This window comes from Oenanthe melanoleuca, chromosome 4 (assembly GCF_029582105.1).
Source record: "Oenanthe melanoleuca isolate GR-GAL-2019-014 chromosome 4, OMel1.0, whole genome shotgun sequence".
Taxonomy (NCBI): Eukaryota; Metazoa; Chordata; class Aves; order Passeriformes; family Muscicapidae; genus Oenanthe; species Oenanthe melanoleuca.
The window spans coordinates 10,552,831-10,571,939 of record NC_079337.1 but is presented as its reverse complement, the minus strand read 5'-3'; positions in this window follow the sequence as shown (position 1 = coordinate 10,571,939).

Genomic DNA, 19,109 nt, shown 5'->3' with positions numbered 1-19,109 from the left:
GGAAGGCTTCAGGACATGCCTGTCCTTGTTTCTGGTGATGCTTTTAGTTGCAGCTTGGTGCTAAGACAGTCTGAAAACTGCTCTAAAAGATGACTCAGAAATGTGTGACATGCCTGGCCTAAGAAGAAAGAGCAAAACAGTAGGAAGCTACATGCAGGCACTGAAAATTGGGGCCATAGTGCCTGAATGTGTCAGCAGGCAATAGTACCAGTGGACATTTTCATGCTTTTTGCATTTCAGATTGGTAAACATTGTATTCAGTCATTCACCAAAGTTAATAAAAGATGCTGGTAGCAGGCTTTGAGACTGAATTCCTTTATTCAGAGAAGATACTCCACAGAGGCAGTCAAAACATTCTCGTCCCCTAGACACTTCTTTCAAAGCACTTTTATGCTCAGTCACCATCTCTAAGACGTTAAAGGGCAGTTCAGTCACATTGTTTATGGAAACCTTGCCCTTTCAACTTAAACTGCCTCTAGGGAAGGCAGCTCATTCTGGCTCCTTGGAATGTAAACAGTACTGAGCACCATTTTGAGTTTTGAGCACCATTTTTTCCCCTCCAACACTTCTAACTATCATTTATAATAAGGTTTTTCATTGTATTAAAAGCTTCTCTACTACAGTAATTTCCATACTCTGCTGAAGTATAGATTGTCATGACCCAATATTCTGCTCTTTCACAGAAGTGTTTTTATTAGTAATAGCTCCTAAGTGAGCCACAAGACTTCCTTCCTTGCACAGAGGCAAGAAATGAGGAGCTTTTGCTTATTTCCAGGCTTGCATCCGTCATCCTCAGGCATAGAATGATGGAGAGTAGAGGTCCACTCCTCCAATGCACTGACTCACTCCCCTCTTCTCAGTGGTACATAAGTCAATAGCATTTACTTCCTCTGTGAAGCATAAAAATTCCTGGATTTTTATAGCTCACAGGCAACAATATTTATTCTCTTGCAACTGGTCATGTACCTAGAACATAATTACATTCTTAGCAGTTAATTTTAGGAATGAGAATAAATAGTGGGCTGTTGATATTATCTCTATATTTAGCATCTTTGTATAGTCCAGTTTTGTTCTCAAATCTTCATTATTTGACAATGATAGATAAATGCTTCTTTCTCCCTGTTAGGTAACAAGACCTTCATTTGAACAGCTGATTGCTCTTAAAAAAGTGACTGTAGGAGAACATCACTCAGAATTCAGGGAGAGCCAGCCTGTTTGTGGTGAGATTTTACTTTCTTTGGTGGGTTTGTATGTTAACCAGTTAACCTGGGCCCAAGCAGCCCTAAGAGAAGGGATCTTCTCATCTTCGTATTATTTACTGAAATACCTTTGTGCAGAGCAGATTGTAAGGGGAGATGTGTGCCAAGTAGCAGCTCCTTTTCCATAAATTGTAGGGTTTTAGGGAATGTGAAGAAATAAATACACACACAGAATGCTGAGGGCTTTTATTAGCTGAAGTCTTTTGAGAGAACTTAGGTAAATGGAGACTGTTTTGTTCACTGTAATCTCTGTGGAGAAGAGAGATCCAGGTCACCATTGCTCAACTCTTTTTATTGACAATGCAAAAAGGGTGTTAAAGGACATAATAAGATTTTAATAGGTTTCTGTATTTGCTCAGCACCTGGTTAGCATTAGTGCAAATGGACACACTTCTTGTTTTTTGAAAGTAGTGGAAGCTGTGGCATTTTGTCTGCTTCCTCTTTGGTGCTGCTTTCCTTTTACTTTCTGAGCCACAGCTCAGGACAGGTTTGACTCAATGCTGAGCCCTTAACCAGCTTAACCAAAAGAAACCTTTCCACAGTGCATATGAGACAGAAGTCACCTTCCTACTGAGGGACATTAATGACTTCAGAAAAACCAGCAAACCAAAGAGAGCACTGAGGCAGCACTTGTGGGCCGATGGTGATCAACATCTGACACCACATGTTGTCCCATAGACCAGCCATGGGAACTTGTGCTGGAACTGGCCTAAACATGCATGGGAACACCTACACCTAAGCCTCCTTATTCTTTTGTGGACAACTCTCCTAGGGCTTGAAGAAATGATCCCACATATCACCCCAAAAACCACACAGGACACCTGAAGCCTCAGACTGTCCCATTTCATCGCTCTCTGCTGCTCATAGACTTTCCTTCTTGTTTCTTCCTCTGGTCACCAGACAGGGATCCCAACCAATTGCTCTCCCTGAGGTCTCTCCAGCATTCCTGAAAGACTTGTCTTGATGACCAGGCTTACCACCTACTGCAAAAGTGATGTAAGGTAGTCTGCTCCCCACCTAGAGCTGTCCTTAAACATCCCATGCTCAGCCTATTAATCCAGATAAACCTTTTCCTTTTTAAAAAGTTTTAATTTACATTGTAGTGTTACATAGATTAAAAAAAAACCACAAAAAAACCCACAAAAAAACCCCAAAACAACCAAACCAACCAAACAAACCAAAACCAGAAAAAATATGAAAAGAAAAAAAGCTTTCTCTTGCTTCTTTAAGGTAATTTAATCTCCTCTTGCATATTCCAACCCCAGTAGTTCCTGATCGAGGAGTTGGAACCTTGTGTTTTGTTTTCAGTATTCTCTGAGCAAAGAAGTAAGTCTGACTGGCATTGAAATGAAGAGAAGTCAGCTTTCCAAGACTAAAATAGTTTATCATCCTCTGCCTTTCTCAGTAAGTTCTAAGCTTTTAGCTGTTCTTTTAATGGCTGCTCTGAATAATTGGTTTGTTGTTTACAAGCAGAGATGTAGCTGTCAGGCTTGTTAAGGGGTTCTGGTCCTATACCCATTTTTTACCTATATTACTGCTGTCTCCTATTTCTTTTCTAAGACCTCTAATTGCCATTCCCAGCTTGTGCTGTCATTAGTTCCCTGTGCCTTTTACCTGGTGCTGCTGTGAACACACCACAACAGTGATTTAGGAGCTCTCCTATCTACCTAAAGTTTTGCAGATGAAATTGAATACATATCCACATCTGCAAGGTTTTGACAAGCATCCAAAATGCAGATGTCCCAGAAACTGCTGGAAGAGACAACAGTTAGACTCTCAAATACTAGGAAAATAATATTTTTGCTTCCAGACAAAAGATTTGATAAGAAGAGAGCGGAGTTTTGACCTCTGACTTATCAGGTTTTGTCCTTCAGTTAAGACCTCAACAGAAGGGCATTTTTCCAGAACAAACTCACTGATAGGGAGAAAAGAGAGATTGCAGTATAAAGAAAGAAGAAAGGATTAAAAGGTAAAAATTAAATGGAGAAAATCATTGTCTTTTCCCTTTGAACCTTCCGCCAAATCCTTTGATCTGTTTTTGGAGCTGTACTCTCTCTGCTGAGAAAGATGAAGCAATGTCCCTTTCAAACCTTTGCAGAGGCATCTGTTGTTTGGTTTGTTTATACCAGGCAGTCCAATTCATTATCTCTTTTTGCTCCATCAATATACCAGGTCTGGGGGAAGGGGGAGAGGGGAAAGACCAGCAGTCATCAATGCTAATACAGCTTGATTAGTGTGGGAAACCAAAGCTTAAACAATTTTTGAGAGCTGACCCAGCTACTATCATGAAATCCTTCTCTTGCTCATCAGAATGATGCTAAAAAATATCAATTGCCTAGATTTCAGCTCAGGATTATGTTTTCATTCCTATTTATGTAGTAGCTGTTAAACAATTTTATGAGATTTTACAAGGACCAAATTTTGCACACAAGTTGTCCCACTGAGCTGGATTTCAACTAAGTGATACAGGGGTAAATGCAGATTAGCTCCTTCAAAGGCAGTGGAATAAGTCCAGATTTACTGTGGTGTTTTATTATGACTATTTCTATGAAGAAAAAAATAAAAAAAAAAAAGACAAAAAAGACAAGCAGGCACTTGCTTAAACTCTCCTGAGACTGTCTGGAAGAAATTGTATTCAGGTTATCAGGCATGATGGTATGGGAGGGAGGAAAAATTGACTGTGAAGGTTTTGAACCAACGGTCCTTAGAGAAGTAAAATTTCCAGAGATGCCAACAGGGAGTTTGGTGAGGAGTGAAAAATCTCAGTACTGCACATAGGTCTCTTAGAACACCAGCAAAGTAATTGCACAGGGAAACAGGGTGACTGCTGTGAGCAAATTCACAGATTGTTTAGGAGAAACAGTACATTTAATAGGTAGGAAAGGCTGACTTTAAAGCACTGGTTTTTACTTTGCATTTCAGGTTAGCTTATAACCCAGCCTAGCATTTAGATCACAACATACCAGCCTGAGAAACTACTGCCTGGGAAGACAGCCAAGAGCTAAGAAAATTAGCGAAGGGAGAAAACACATTCTGTAAATGTTGAGCTTCAGAGAAGGTATGCTCCAGCCTGATATTTTTACAATTTTCTTGGGACTGATATTCATATCCTTAAAGCAGTCTGCTTTTATGTGAATAACAGTTACTTCTTTTTGATGAGAAATGAAAGGTTGTGCACCCCTGGTTCCTTTTGCTTTGCTTCCTCCTGTGCTCACTTCTCTCCCCCTCCCAATAACTGTTTTACAGCAGTAAAAAAAGTGCTGAATTCAAGTTAAGAGGGACAACTTCTTCCTTCTATTTTGTCACAGACTGCAACTTGAAAAACAAAATGTACAATGGGTGGTCTGCATTTATGTTTATTACTAAGCTATTCTCTAACTGGAGAGAATAATGTACAATTAGCTTAGTAATAAACAGAATTATTGAAAATAGAGAAATTAAGAAATTCAAGGAGGTTTTATCTCTGCACTTTATTAGCCTGCCAAGATGAACGGTTATATGTCTTTTAAAAATAACAACACATGATATTACAAGAGCAGAGCTTGACAGAAAAAACTCCCTTTGACTATATTGCACAAAAATTACTCAGAAGGGTGTAGTGTCCTCTGAAGATGCAATGCTGTATTTTACAGAGCTCCTGCATGTGCCTACAGAAGAATTCCACTTTGGTTAACAAACATATTTTTAGGATGGAGTTACAGGATAAGGCATAGGGGTGCTAGGTAATAGTGTTTGCATTGTTTAGTATCCTGTAATAAAAAAGAGGAAATAAACTGGAAAAACGTGGCTGTTCTAATTTGAATTTACTGTCCAAAGATGCTCATAGATCCTCCCTGTTATGTAAATCAAATAATGATATCTGTCAAGATTTATAAAAAGCGAGTAAAAGGAGAATAGGTCACACACAGTATTTTTGGAAGAGTATGAATTCCAAGTTGCATCTTAAGGGGAAACATCTGAAATATTATCTTGGTCAAATTAATTGAAAGTCTCTCCAAAGCAGTGTAGCATTAAATTTGTTTTTACCTTCTTAAATTGTGGGGTTTATGGATTAAGTTTGAGCACATCCCAAAAGTTTGGCCAATAAAGTAGTCCTAGAGTATCAAGAAACTGAGATTTTTTTCAGCTAAAGGAAGGAATATGCAAAAAGCCTGAAACTGCAGAATGTGAAAGGAAAGAGAGAACACTTGCAAGCTTATCAGAACCAACAAATTACTCTACCACTGGCACTAAAAGATTGTGCTGGCATGACCAGTGATGAGTAAAGCTTTTTGAATTGAATATAGTAAAACCTATTTCCATTCCCATATGGGTTGCAAGAAGTTGAACAGAGTAGATGTTTAAACACAGCAGAATGTTGTCTCTTCTTAAATGATAAATTGCTTGCTGGTAAAGAAGCCTCACACAAAGTGATTTTATACTCCTATTTTCTGTAAAATATGTGATTGTTTTTGATCATTTTACTTTATTTTATTGCTTTCATATGGTTCTTGTAATAAATTCCCAGCCTTCTTTTTACCATTAGAGTAGTGAAAAATAAGAATAGAGTTATATGGTTGCTGAAATGACTTATGTTTGAATATATATATATATATATATATATATGTAGTATATTTTCCCACTCAAAATCCTAATTAATTTATTACTTTAGGTAGGAGATAGCTAAAGCTATAAATAGAAACCCTATTTGAATGGCTTTTTAAAAAGCTCTGAACACAAAAATGAATAATCAAGGACATTTATAGAAATACTCTTTCTACAATGAAAACAAAAAAAATCAATAAAATGATAACAAAATATAGTTATTTTGAAGCAATAATTATTATAACTACTATAATATTTATTTGTTAATATAATTAGCAAAACCAATGATCTAGCAAAAATGAATCTAGACAAGGCAGCAGTATTTTTCTGACTGACCATCCTTCTTTCTGCCCACAGTATCCCAAACTTGTTTTCAGGTATAAAACAGAAAAAGTTCAGCTCATATTTGATGCTAGTGATGCTTTCCTGGTGTGCAGCACAGCCCCATCCTGTTTTCCCAGCCCCAGGTACAGATGTTGTGCTGTAGGTAAGCTACAGGACCTTTATGGCTACTGCAAGCTGCCTGTGGTGAGACCCTTCTCCAGAGAAGTTGGACTATTTTTCAGTGTCTGTTCTCTGCAGGAGCCCAAAGGGGATGGAGCAGGCCAAATCCTGCATTGTATCTTAGACACTTAAATAAGAAAGAGATACATAAAGTTCCTGCTATGGTTTACAGCAGGGATCCCAGACTTAATTGGCCAGATGTTTTGACAGCTGTGATAGATTACAATTAAAACCTGGTTCTTTTCCATATGCACAACTTGAGTAGCCAGAGGGAAGGACTGAGCTTTCTCCATACATTGTGCACAGTTAGAAAGGACCTTCCCAGGGCCTTTCTGCTGCCTGGGGTGGGTTTGGACTCCCTGCTCTAAGCACAGGCTTGTGAGGAACTGCCTGGTTTTGCAAACAGTGTTTGCTCTGTACCAGCCCCTCACCTAAGGTTTTCTACTGACCAGTCCTTGTATGCACCAAATCAATGAGAATAAAAATCAAGGCTGGCATATGTAGGCTGCCTAGGTATATCCACTGATATCATAGTCATGGACATAGCTGTGGAAAAGAAGCCTCTGCACTCAGTTTCTCCTCCTTCCCTTGCAGTTTCTGTGGCCAGAGGCCTTTGAGCTATCCTTGATAAAAATGCTTTCAGGTTGTAAAGACTGAAAGAAGGAAGGGAACTTCCATTACATTATACAACAAGTTTGTTATAAAATTCCAAAATGTCTTGCTAAGCAGAATCCTGGTTTACTGTATAGGAATGAGAGCAGAGAGGAGCCTGTTGCACACCACTGTCAGGGAGGGAGCTTTGATTTTCACTGCTTTTGGCCAGTGTGCCATGCCTATTGGACATGCTATCAGTCACATTTGACATGAAAATCTTCTTCAGATAAATCTATCTTTTCTACAAAGGAAGGGGTTTTTGTCCTTCACAGAAGATATTTAAGAATGCACAGCTTCAAATAATAGTCTGAGAGTCTACAGTAAGAGTCTGGTGGATATGATGATGTCTGCTCCTTGCCTTTAACCACTTTTTTTACATTAAAATGGAAACAGGATTACTATTGTATGGTCTTGCAGTTTAATATTTTTCAATATGCTATGAAATTTCCAGTCTCTTTAATAATCAAAGCCCAGAAAATTAGCTGTTTCATGCTCAGGTAATCACTTTTGCAGTAAAGGTGGGTCTAAATAAAGGCTTATTTCTGAATCAAACACAATTGCACTCTTTTTCTTGCCTACTGGTCAAATTTCATTGCATTTACACTTAGTTGCTGATAATTATTGTCAGAACAGGCAGAACAAACCCTGTGGCTCCTGACAGGCTAGAAAGCAGCATTCAGCACTGCTGTGCTCTCTTACAGCAACTGAACTCCAGTGAGAGGAAAGCTACTCACCATAGACAAGTGTAGAACCTCTCCTACAAGGAGGTCATCATTATTTTTTGGTACTTTTCACCTCAAAAGCTCAAGCCTGAAAGTATGCTCCTTTTCTTCTCTTGTGAAATGAACCCAGTGGAAGAAAAGCACCTGCTTGTTTGCAAGCATGCCAGCTGTGCAGGTATGTGGCACTAACACACATGTCAGAACTTGTTAAACCATTTGGCTGCTTAATACATGAAGAAAATTCCCTAAGGATAATATCTTAGTTTTTACCTGTGATTGGAATTACCATTGAGCTCAGTTCTATTGTCTTTTCCTTCTTTGCAGTGAAGAAACTCATGTTTAATTCTCACTCAATTTGATAGGCTTTTGATCTGTTTAATTAATCTGAATAAAAAATAAAGAACTCCTAAAATCTATAGCCTATTTTGGAAACAATTCCCTCTGGATATCAGAGTAGACCAACAAGTATGATACTTTGTTTAAGCTTTTAGATACCAGTGGGTTTTCTTTGTGAAAGTAAGGGTTGGAGCATCTGAAGGAAAATGGTGCAAAGAAGCAGTGATGTTCTTCCATAGCCTTGGTGCAATTATTGCACTAGCAAACTTTCCAATTAACCTACAATCCACAGCCTGATGATGCAGTGATCACTCAAAGATGTTGCAGCTGTCCCAGAGGAATCTAAAGTGCTAGATGTATTTATCACAGAGTCTGCTTTCCAGCTAGCCAGACACCACTGGAAGTTCATTCTCCATCTGCTTTAATTGAAGTGCATACTTAGGCTGAGTGGCCTCTAGAAAACCTGACAAAAAGTGAAGCCAGCCTCCACAACATGGGGTGCAAATGCATACAGTTGCAGCTGCTTTTGTCTAGAAGTAGCTCAGGCAGAAATCAATATATATGTGAGGCAGAAGGTAACTGTCAGACAATGAATAATTTTGGTCACCTGCCTGTACCCCAACCCAAAATAACTCCCACACTTGGCTGCCAATCTTGCACTTGTTTTGAAAAGATTTTGATGCACCATTAAGCAATCCTCGTGTGTGAGCTACCAGCATAAATCAGCTTTTGTTTGAAGAAAACAGGCTGCTGGGCTTCTCTTCAGTGTTTCTGTACTCCAGAAACTGCAGCAAACATGAATAACCCCCATATTTGTGCCTTAAATTCTAGGTTGCTCTGAAAGAAAGCACAGACTGAATGATGTGCAGTACAAGGAAATGGGATGTTCCAGTTCAAGTGAAACAGATGAAACACTTCTAGACCAGGTAGTCTTTGAATAACAGATAAGCAGCAATATATGACTCAAATAAAGAAATATGCAGAGTCTTTTTCTTAAAATCTTTACTGGTGTAACAGTCCGTCAGGCTTGGGGTGTTCTGTTCTTGTTACATTTTTGTTTCATACTTACCTTCTGTCTAAACCATACAAGTAAAACCAGAAAAAATTGAAATATTCAGGATAGACTCGAATTTTTTATTTTCTTTTATTTTTTTTTGTTAATGAAGCAGGTTCAATTACTATGTTAAAAACTCCTACTTCTATAACCAGTCCTTGAATCATTTGGTCTGCCCAGGAAAATTCTCCCTGTATTTGAAATCTGACATTGTGGATGTTTCAGGTCACGCAGATAAGAGTAACTCTACCTAGAAATACATTTTTAAAGAAGTTTTTTAGTACAGATGAGATCGTATAAGTTTCTTAATAAAAAATGCAAGTAGTATTTGTCTCAGACCATTAAGTTATGTATTCAGTAGCACAAATAATTTTGAACCAGTTATTCTATTGCTCAAGCCCATATGTTTTTATGTGCCTACCCTTATGCAGTGTTTCTGGATTTAAGAACCTAGAAACTGCAGAAAACAGTGTGCTCCATTATCTATTATGCCATTCAATGGAAATAATCAAAACTGCATTGGAGATTAATCTGGAGCTAGTTTGGCTATCAGATCTTTCTGCAGCAAAAAGGTAACTTATCTGGATATTTTTAAACTATTGAAGTTACTACAGAGCATCTGGTAAAGATTCCTTTATTATAATTAATATTATTATTATTATTAATTTTATTATATTATTATTAATATTATTATTTTCAAAAGCATAGAAAATGTTGCTCTTTTTTCATTAACACACACAAGACTCAGGGAAGTCATATCCACTATGGATCTGCATTGACAGAATTTAAAACCTTAAAGGCAGAGCTTTTAAAAGGTAATTTAGGGAGGGTTTCTATGACACTAAATACATGAACTTTGAAGACTTAAAGCTAAAATAGCAGTGTGATGATGAAACCATAATTGTCACCAAAAGGAAGAGCAAATTCAAAGCACTTTTTGCTTTCTTGAAATTTGGCATCTTTTTGTCAATGAAGCTATCAGAAGAAACTAAATGAGTGTCTTGGGATGCATTGAGCAGTTTAAAGTCCATCAAGTTTCTCAAGAGAAAGTGACTTCCTTACTCCACTGGAGAGTTTACAAGCAGGTAAGAGGTAAATCTCTTTGAGATGAATAAGAAATCTCATTAGATATTACAGAAAACAGAGAGACTTTTGTTAAGGACTGAAAAAATTAATATCCCTTTTGTGCCTTGAATTTGATGACATTGTAGAAATGCCTTTAAACTAAAAGTTGTGAACACACATGGACGTCATAGAGGCATGGACAAGTTCTGATCAATGTTTGTTCCACTAATTCTTGCTTAATGCTTTATTATTTAGTATTAGAGACATTGAGAGAAGAGATGAGGTAGGACCCAAGGTGACACAACACCTTCTTTAAGCACTGAAACTAATCCTGGTTGTCAATAAAAATTGGTTGATTTTAGCATAGATTTTAGAAGGTGTAAATTTAATGGGATGTTTTCCAAATTGTCATGTTATTCCAAAGTGTCTCTGTGTGTCTGTCCCCCTGTCCTTCACACAGATTCTGCAATGTCTAATAATGTGTGAGTACAGTTTCACTTACTGTGGGGCTTCCCTTCTTGACTGTCTATATTACCAGAACTTGTAGAAATCAAATAATTTTTGGGATTCTTTATTTCTAGTAGATTAAACATGACCAGAATATGAAATCAGTATTGAAGAAATGGGATGGAAATAAACAGAGGAGTAGATATACAGAGCTGGAACTTGAGGGCCAGTACCATATCAACTATATAAAAATAAAATATAAGTTTCAGTCTGTGGATTGGGTACAGGGGAAGGTACAAGGAAGCAAGAAAGATCAATGTCTGTACTTTATGTACTATGATGTGTCTACATAGAATTACATCCAAGACCTGGTACATGTGGCAGGATGTTCTGATACAAACCTCAGCTTTATCAAGACTTCAAGAAATTATGCACATTGAGAAATACCTGTTACTCTACCTTAGGGACATAGCTAAAGTATAACAGTTACAATAGTTGTCTCCTTTGTCTCAGGTACTTAAATTGCATTTCCCAAACCCCTGGATGCAGCAAGGCATTTAGATTTAAACTGTGCCAGATCCCAACAAAGATAAATCAGGAACTGGTTCAGACTCAATCCTATTTTGAAGCAAAAAAAAATGATGGTCCTAGAGCATTCTGAGGCTTGGGCTTCATTCAATTCCCTTATCAGAAACCTTCCTGTTTCTGCCATCTCTGAATGGGGAATAAATCTGATCCTATTATTTGGTATTTCTAGGTCAATATCTGATCCTCAGTTGTGAAAAACTGAAATCCATGGAGACTTTATACTAGAGCAAATCTTACTTTTTCTCCTTCAGCTACGAGGAAAAATGTAGAAAACCCCATAGTGAATAAAAGGAAAGTGAAGCAGTCCATTTGTGAACCTGGGGATGTGGTTGGCAGAATGGATACTGGGCAGCCTGGGAAGTCACTGATTCCAGATACCTTGCTCAGCTCTCTCTGTGTGCCAGCAGAAAGTGTAGGAGTACTTTGGACTAATCTGGACTATTCTGTTGGTTTGTTGGTTTTGGTTTTTTTTTTCCTTTGAAATGTGTAGTTTCTTCCAGTCTGTGCTAGTTCCCACAAGAGTTCTAGCTAGAGGAGAATGCCCCTGACACCACCCTGCCTCCAGCAGCAAACCCCTGTCCCTTTCCCTGTCCCTGCCCATGCTGGCCACTCCCTGCAGCATGCTAGGGCTGGCAGATCCAGGAGAAACCCCCACTACAGCCCCTCTCAAGCATTAACTGCAATAACTCTTACTCTTGAAAGTCAGCGTGGCGCCCATAATTTATTCATTCCAAGATGTATTCCTCCATCCATTATTTATTTGCATTTGTTTTACTACTACCATTACAATTTCATAAACAGAAGCACAGAGAAGGGGATGGGAAGTTAAAGACAGAGGTAGCTGCTGGCCAAAGACCCTGGGCTTGCTTCTCCTTGGCTTCTGACTGCCTTCAGGTTTTATGTGACAGAGCAGGCAAAATTTCTCATCTCTCTCTTCTCTTCAGCAGGTTGGTGGAAAACCTTTCTGCCACCTAAGTTCCTCTCTGTAGTCATTTATATTCTGTTGATGTGATGAGGATACTGGAGTGTAGCAAGGTGGAAGCCAGTGCTGCCATGTACAGAAACCAAGAGAAAGGCAGGGATAGATGGGGAAGGGATGTTGGTGCTGCAGGTCTCCATCTTCCCTCCCTAGTGCATTCTCTGGGTGCAGGGTTCTGCAAGGAGGAGGAATGGACTGCCTCAAGGTCTACTTGTACAGTGAACAGATTTAGATTTATTACTGGCCATGATGAGGTGTGGGGATTCCAGGGGAAGTGAGAGATTGTGTTGAAAGGAGTGGGTGGGAAATCCTGTGTAAAACATCCCCTCCCTGGCTGGGGACAGGTGATTGGGAGTGATTGGATTCCTGTGCTTTGGCCCTGGCAGCTTCTGGCCCTATGTGCTCATGAGTCACCTGCAAGGGAAGGAGGGCTGGCTTAAGCCACCTCCATCATCATTGTCTGGAGACAGAAGTTCAAACACCAAGTGCATCAAGGCACAGAATTGAAGGCCAAATTTGGTTTCCCATTAGGGAACTCAAGCCCTTCTGTAACACTGGGCTTTTTGCAAGGTGTTATTGACTTTATTAAAACCATAGCAGTCTTCCTCTGACTACTGCCCTCTAAACCTCCTTCTTTCAAAAAATATGCAGCACTATTGTAAATCAATGTCCAAAATTGCTTCAGCAATACTACTTCTATCTGAAGGAACCATTTTGTAGAAGAATGAAATTTCTTAAAAAAAAAAAGGAGAAGGGGTGTACAACATTTCCTAAGGAATACTTTTGAGCCTTTTCAATCAGCCATATATTCACTTCATGCTACAAACCCACAGATTTGTTATTCAATTTATAGAAAAAAGGTAAAAAATAAAATAAAAAGATTGCTATTTCACTCCTATATAGAAGAAAAAATAAATTGCCATGAAATTAGATGGTAGCATATAAACCTTTTATGTAAATCAGGACAAGAGGCTAAGTAGTTGTAAAAAAATCCTTAGTGTGATAAGTGGACTGTTTCAGATTATATATGTTTTGGATTTTTAAAAGGACAACTTATCTGTAGCTTTGTGTAAAACAACTGCAGGTTTTGAAAAACATGAATCCTACAAAATGAAATCAAGGTCTTAGAGATGAAAATTTAATCAGGAAAAAAAGCACTAAATAATACATGTCAACGTCATGGATCTTTGAACATTTGTTGCACAGTTTATGGTACATAGAATTGTTTCTTTCAACAGAAGTTTGTATTCTGAGGTGTCTTCTGCACATAAGCACAGGTGAGAAGAACAGCTGTGAGATGGAGGAGCAGAAGTTAGCATCCCCTGTTCTCTCCTCAATAACTGCAGAAAGTGTGTTTTGCTGATTGTCCTTGCTAGGCATGAATGAACACACAAGCTCTAGGCCCAGCAGATCTGGGGCATTGTCTGCGTATTTAGATGTGTAACCAACCAAGAAAATGAACTTTCAGACGCTATTCTCTTACTTGGGTATCCTTACTATATTTTTTTATTAGATCTTAAGGGTTCCCTGGCTAGCTCTGGTTGCAAAAATAACTTTATTTCCCCTTTATTGTCAAACCAAAGTACTAATATTATCTCTTAAGTTGGGGTAAAAGCTATGGCCAATGATGCACCATTAGAGATCAGAACTATTAAGTGGCAACAGTTTCCTTATTTCTGGACTTGGAGGATGCAGATAAAATGCAAACAACTGCCATTTGGTTTGGAAATACTATCCCAAAATAATGTTCTTTCTCTGGATAGTATGCACATATTGGAATTTTATGGTATTTGTATCACTATTCTGCACTAGAACAGTGTAAATTTGGGTCAGTTTCTTGTGCATCATTACACAGAATGTAGAGGGACTTAAAATATTTATAGTGTTGTGCTGTATGATATATCTTAATGTCATCCCTACATTTACATTTCATTTAACTGTTATCCTGCCCTTAGGGAAATCTCTTTTGCCCAAGAATGCATACTCTCTGTAACAAATAGGATCAAAAAATCTCAAAAAAGAATTGAACAGCAGTAATATTTATAGAAGGAGAAATATCTGTGACTTCACTATTATCGAGAATATTGACCTAGAGAAGCATTTTTGCACTTGATTAAAGAACTTGGACTGCATATGGTAGCAAAAATTTAAAGGAAAAATGAGCAGAATATATATTGCAGAGTGTGTTCCATTGTTAAAAGTTTCTATACATTGAAAGTGCCTGATCTGTGTATAACAATATCTCAAGGCATCTGATCCCCTGTGGTTTAGATTCCCATTAGAAGGTCTCTGATCATCTCATGTGTGGGGAGACTCAAATAGTTAAGAGAATCTGGAAATGTTATAATTCTTCAGAATTCACCTCAGAAGGTGAACAGCATTTTCCAGTGATCTAGGAAAAATAAACCAGAAGAAGCTCTAGGGAAATAAGTTTCTGCTAGACCAGCAGTTAAAAATGATGGGACCTTTGTTTGAAATTGAAGTTGGACAGAAACTCCAAGCCACTTGTCAGCAAATCAAAGGTGGGTGAATAGCTCTTTGGTCAAGGCACTGACCTGAGAGCAAGCCTAGGTCCCTGTCTTTGCTCTGCTGCAGACTCTTCCCTTTACATCTGCTGCCTGTATTTTTTTTCCTTTGCACTGAGACTCGGAGCATCTAAACTGCTGGGGTGGAGGCTGGCTCTCTCTTCTGCAGGGAAGTGCCTCTTTTATGTCTTTTGAAAGAAATTGGAGCTGTATCACCTCCAAGTATTTTACAATATGTTGGTTTCTGAAAAACTGGGAGCTTTTTGTAAATTTTTCTGGACTTGTAATTAAAACAAATGTAAAAAACCTATAGTATCCCTCTCCAACATACTTATCAACCAGCATTGCTACCTAGTGTCCACTGAGATCATCATTTTAATAACAATGTCTTCAAAGCATTAATTCCACTGTTATTAATTCAAAAAGCCTCTCAGAAGTTCAGTATTCATAAAGGAAAAATCTTCTTTGGCTCACCAATATATAAAAGTAATCCTTCTAATACAGCAGCACTGTATCAACAGGAGCCAAAAGCTACAGATATAATTACTGGGTGTCACTGTCTCAGGAGTCATAAAAACCTTGACTGAATAAAAAAGCCAAACTTCTATTAATAAATTATAACAATTACTTCTTGCAGCAAACAAGCCCTGTATCTTCTTATGAAAAAGATATGCATCTTTATGAAAAGATTAAATAATCTGATTATGTAAGAGCATATTTGTGGCCTAAAAATGTCCAGCTTTGCTGCTACCGCTAATCTTTACACTGTATTCTAATCAGGGTATGGTAACAGGAAAGGAAGAGTGCTATCCCCCAATGAAATTTGAGAGACAGGTCTTGCTGACTTCCCTCTAGGCAAATTTCAGGAATTTTATGCCCAGCTCCACCACTGTCTGCCTGTGACAAAGATGTGTGTGTTCAAAAGTGCTCATCAGCTGGCTGATTTCAGTAGACTCAGCAGACTCAGTTCTTTCAGTGGGAGCTGAGCTGGGACACTGACAAGAGCTTTTTGAAGTCCTTTCCTCCTGTGCTGTCCTTGGGCAAATCTCTGCTTTCCACGTCAGAGTGAAAAAAAAGAAACACTTGAAGAAAGCAAATCTCTAGACTGTTTCTTTGCACTGTTTTTTTTTATTTTTTTGTTGGTTTGTTTTTCAAATTGTAACATGGTGGCAAAGAGTTTACATAATTAACCTAAAAAGCAAATGACTGAGGTTGTGTTTTCACTGAAAAGCAGTGGTGAAGGCTTCCTATCACCCTGGGCATTCTTGTTCAAGTGCCTGGTTCCACAACTGGCTTTGGAATCCTCTACAAAAGGGTTTTCTAGCCACCAAGGAGCACAAGAGGATATAAAGGGCATTTGATCTAACTTCCTTTTTCCAAATGCATTCCTGAATTTTCACAAAGCCTACTATTGATTAATGAGGACATAGCAAGAAAATGGTGGGAATAGCTTGCTTTGAGGTGGTGCATAAAACAATAGCTTTCCATGTCTGCACATTATTACTTATTCATCTGAAGAACATGGGTAGATTCTGTGCAAGTCCTTAGATTTTGTCATAGTATTAAAAGGAGTACCTTTTACTCATTTCTGACAGAAAGCTGTTTTCTTAATTATGGAGATATCTGTCACTGAGAAATTAAAAAGGAAGGAGATAAACCTAGTAACGAATGAGAGTAGTAATTCCAGCTTGGTCAATCTGGGAATTTAGAAACACTGGGTCTGTGCAGGCACAGATTGTAATACAAGCAAAGACACCCTGGAATCAGAAGACTGTAGACAGCAGAAAAGAAAGTCAGGCTTGTTTAAGTGGTGGAGCAGAGAGGGATGGAGCATGCATAGAAGTGGTGGGACCAGATTCAAATTAACAAGGCCGTGTATCAGGACTGTGGGAGTTAAAACATCAAAAGTGAGTAAATTCAGTACATTTTAAACTGTTTTCTATTCAGATTGAATGAATCCACTAATAGTTGTACAAAGCAATACAAATTATAATCTGAGGAAAACATATAAAGAGCACTGAGTCTCTGTGATAATGAGACAAGACTTAATTTATTCCTTGTTATACCAACTCAAGTGGCTGAGACCACCTTTCCTTCAATAGTACTGAACTCAGTTCAATGTGATCAAAAGAAAACTGTTATGACAGGATATTCAAAGTGCCCTAATCCTGTAGGCATGTCTGAATAGCCTACCATTATAGCAGAGGAACCTTACAAAAGAAATAGGTAATAAAAGAGTAATAATTCAAACACAGCCATTCCATTGTATTTGTAATGGGAAAAGGTGAAGCCTGCCAGATTAGACTGAAGAACTAGTGATCAGGAGGTATAAGAGAAAGGTTGGAGAAATATAGTACCCTGATGAGGAGTGAAATCCCTCTTGTAAGGAGAAACTGCATCTCACAAGATTGTCTAAATATTCTGTTTTAAGTGATTGAGTCAATGTAGTCCACTTGGATTTCCAGAGGATTTTGGATTAGGTATAAAGTCTCTTAAAGAAACCTTGCAACAATGGCATGAGGAGAAATATCTTTACATGGCTGAAAAAATGTTAAATTATCATTGTTAGAAGATCTAAGAATCTGCAGGGAGGCTGTTGAGGGGATGACCAGGCTCTTCTCAGCGGTGCCTGGCAACAGGACAAGAGGCAATGGGCAGAAAATGATGCACAGGAAGTTCCACCTGGACTTGAGGAAGAATTTCTGTACTGTGCAGTGACTGAGCACTGGAACAGGCTGCCCAGAGAAGGTATGGAGTCTTCACTGGAGATATTCCAGAACTGTCTGGATGCAAACTTGTGCCGTGTACTCTGGGATGACCCTGCCTGAGCAAGGAGGTTGGATCAGATGACATACTGTGGTCCCATCCTGACCCATGCTGTGATGGGAGCAAATGAATAATATGGCAGTGGAAAGAGACAGTGACAAGTTCTGCAGGATGGGTGCTAGGATCTATGCAGTGCAGAATATCCATTTAAAAAATCTAGGAAAGGTGTTGAGCAGTGACATGAAAAACTTTGTAAATAACACTAACTGATGTGCAAGAGTAAGAAAGTGAAAGTTCCCATAATCTCAATAACAACACAATGGAAACTGAAATTTAATGTAACTCAAGTGTGAAAGGAAAAAATACCCCTAAGTTTATACAAACTCTTTATTTGCTAGTGATATTAGAGAATAAGTTTCCAAGTTTGTAATATAGACAGTTTTCTGAAAGTTTCTGAAAGTTTCTGAAAGTTTATGCAGTCAAAAAAAGTTAATCTAGTAATTAAATCTTGAACTGAGGCTCTTTTCCATTCAGACCAAAGGAATCCACTAGTAGCTGCACAAAACATTATAAATTGTGAAGAAAAGAACAAAAAACACAATAGAGAATAATTTCCCACCTCTGGATACTCCATGCTGTTCTGATCCTTGCATTTTAAAGGATCTAGAAGAACTAAAAAGGTTCAGAAAATGACAACAGGCTTGTCAAAGTTATTGGACAACTTCACTTGAAGGCAGGATTAAACAGATGGGAATCCTTCAGACTGACAAAAGAAAAGCCTGAGGGATGTAGACCAGTGAGTGACATGACAGAGTGCATAATGATTGATCATTCACAGCTTCATCCACTACAAGAACAAAAAGATATGAAACAGAGCTAACAGAATCTAAGTTCAAAATTAAGGATGTGATAAAAGACCTGAGGAACTCCCTTGTATATGCTGATGGTTTACAGGCATTTGTGTGAAGATTGCATGAACCTACGTAAGGAAAATCTGTGAAGGAATGCTCAGTGTGCAGAAAGCAAATCTGTTTCAGGAATTCCCTGAGCTGGCAAAGGTTGAATGGTGGTGAGACTCAGAGGAGGACCATGTTTCTGAGGAATCTGCATTTGATCATTGGTGGAAACAGAATACTAGGTTATCTGGATCTTTTTTTGTACTCCAGTGTGGTTTGCTTATGTTCTTCCGTAATATTCTTTCAGTACTTAAAGGAGCTCATAAAAAAGTGGGAGAATGACTTTTTACAAGAGCAGATAGTGAGAGGAAAAGGTGGACCAATTTGTTAACAAAGGCAGAGAGATTTAGATTGGGGGGAAATTTTTTACTTAGAGGGTAGAGTATCACTGGGACAATTTGCCCAGAGCATTGGTGGATGCCCCATCCCTGGAAGTGTTCAAGGCAAGGCTGGATGGAGCTTTGAGCAACCTGGTCTAGTGGAAGGCATCCCTGCTCACAGCAGGAACTAAATGATCATTAAGGTCCCTTCCAACCCAAACCATTCCAAGATTCTATGATGTTCCCTAACAGGGCAAAGCAATTTCTAGTTGCAGGCTATTCTATGTTTGCAGGTTCCCTGTCTTACAGTTCAGGGAATGCTATAGAGACTATGCTGTAACTAGTAAATC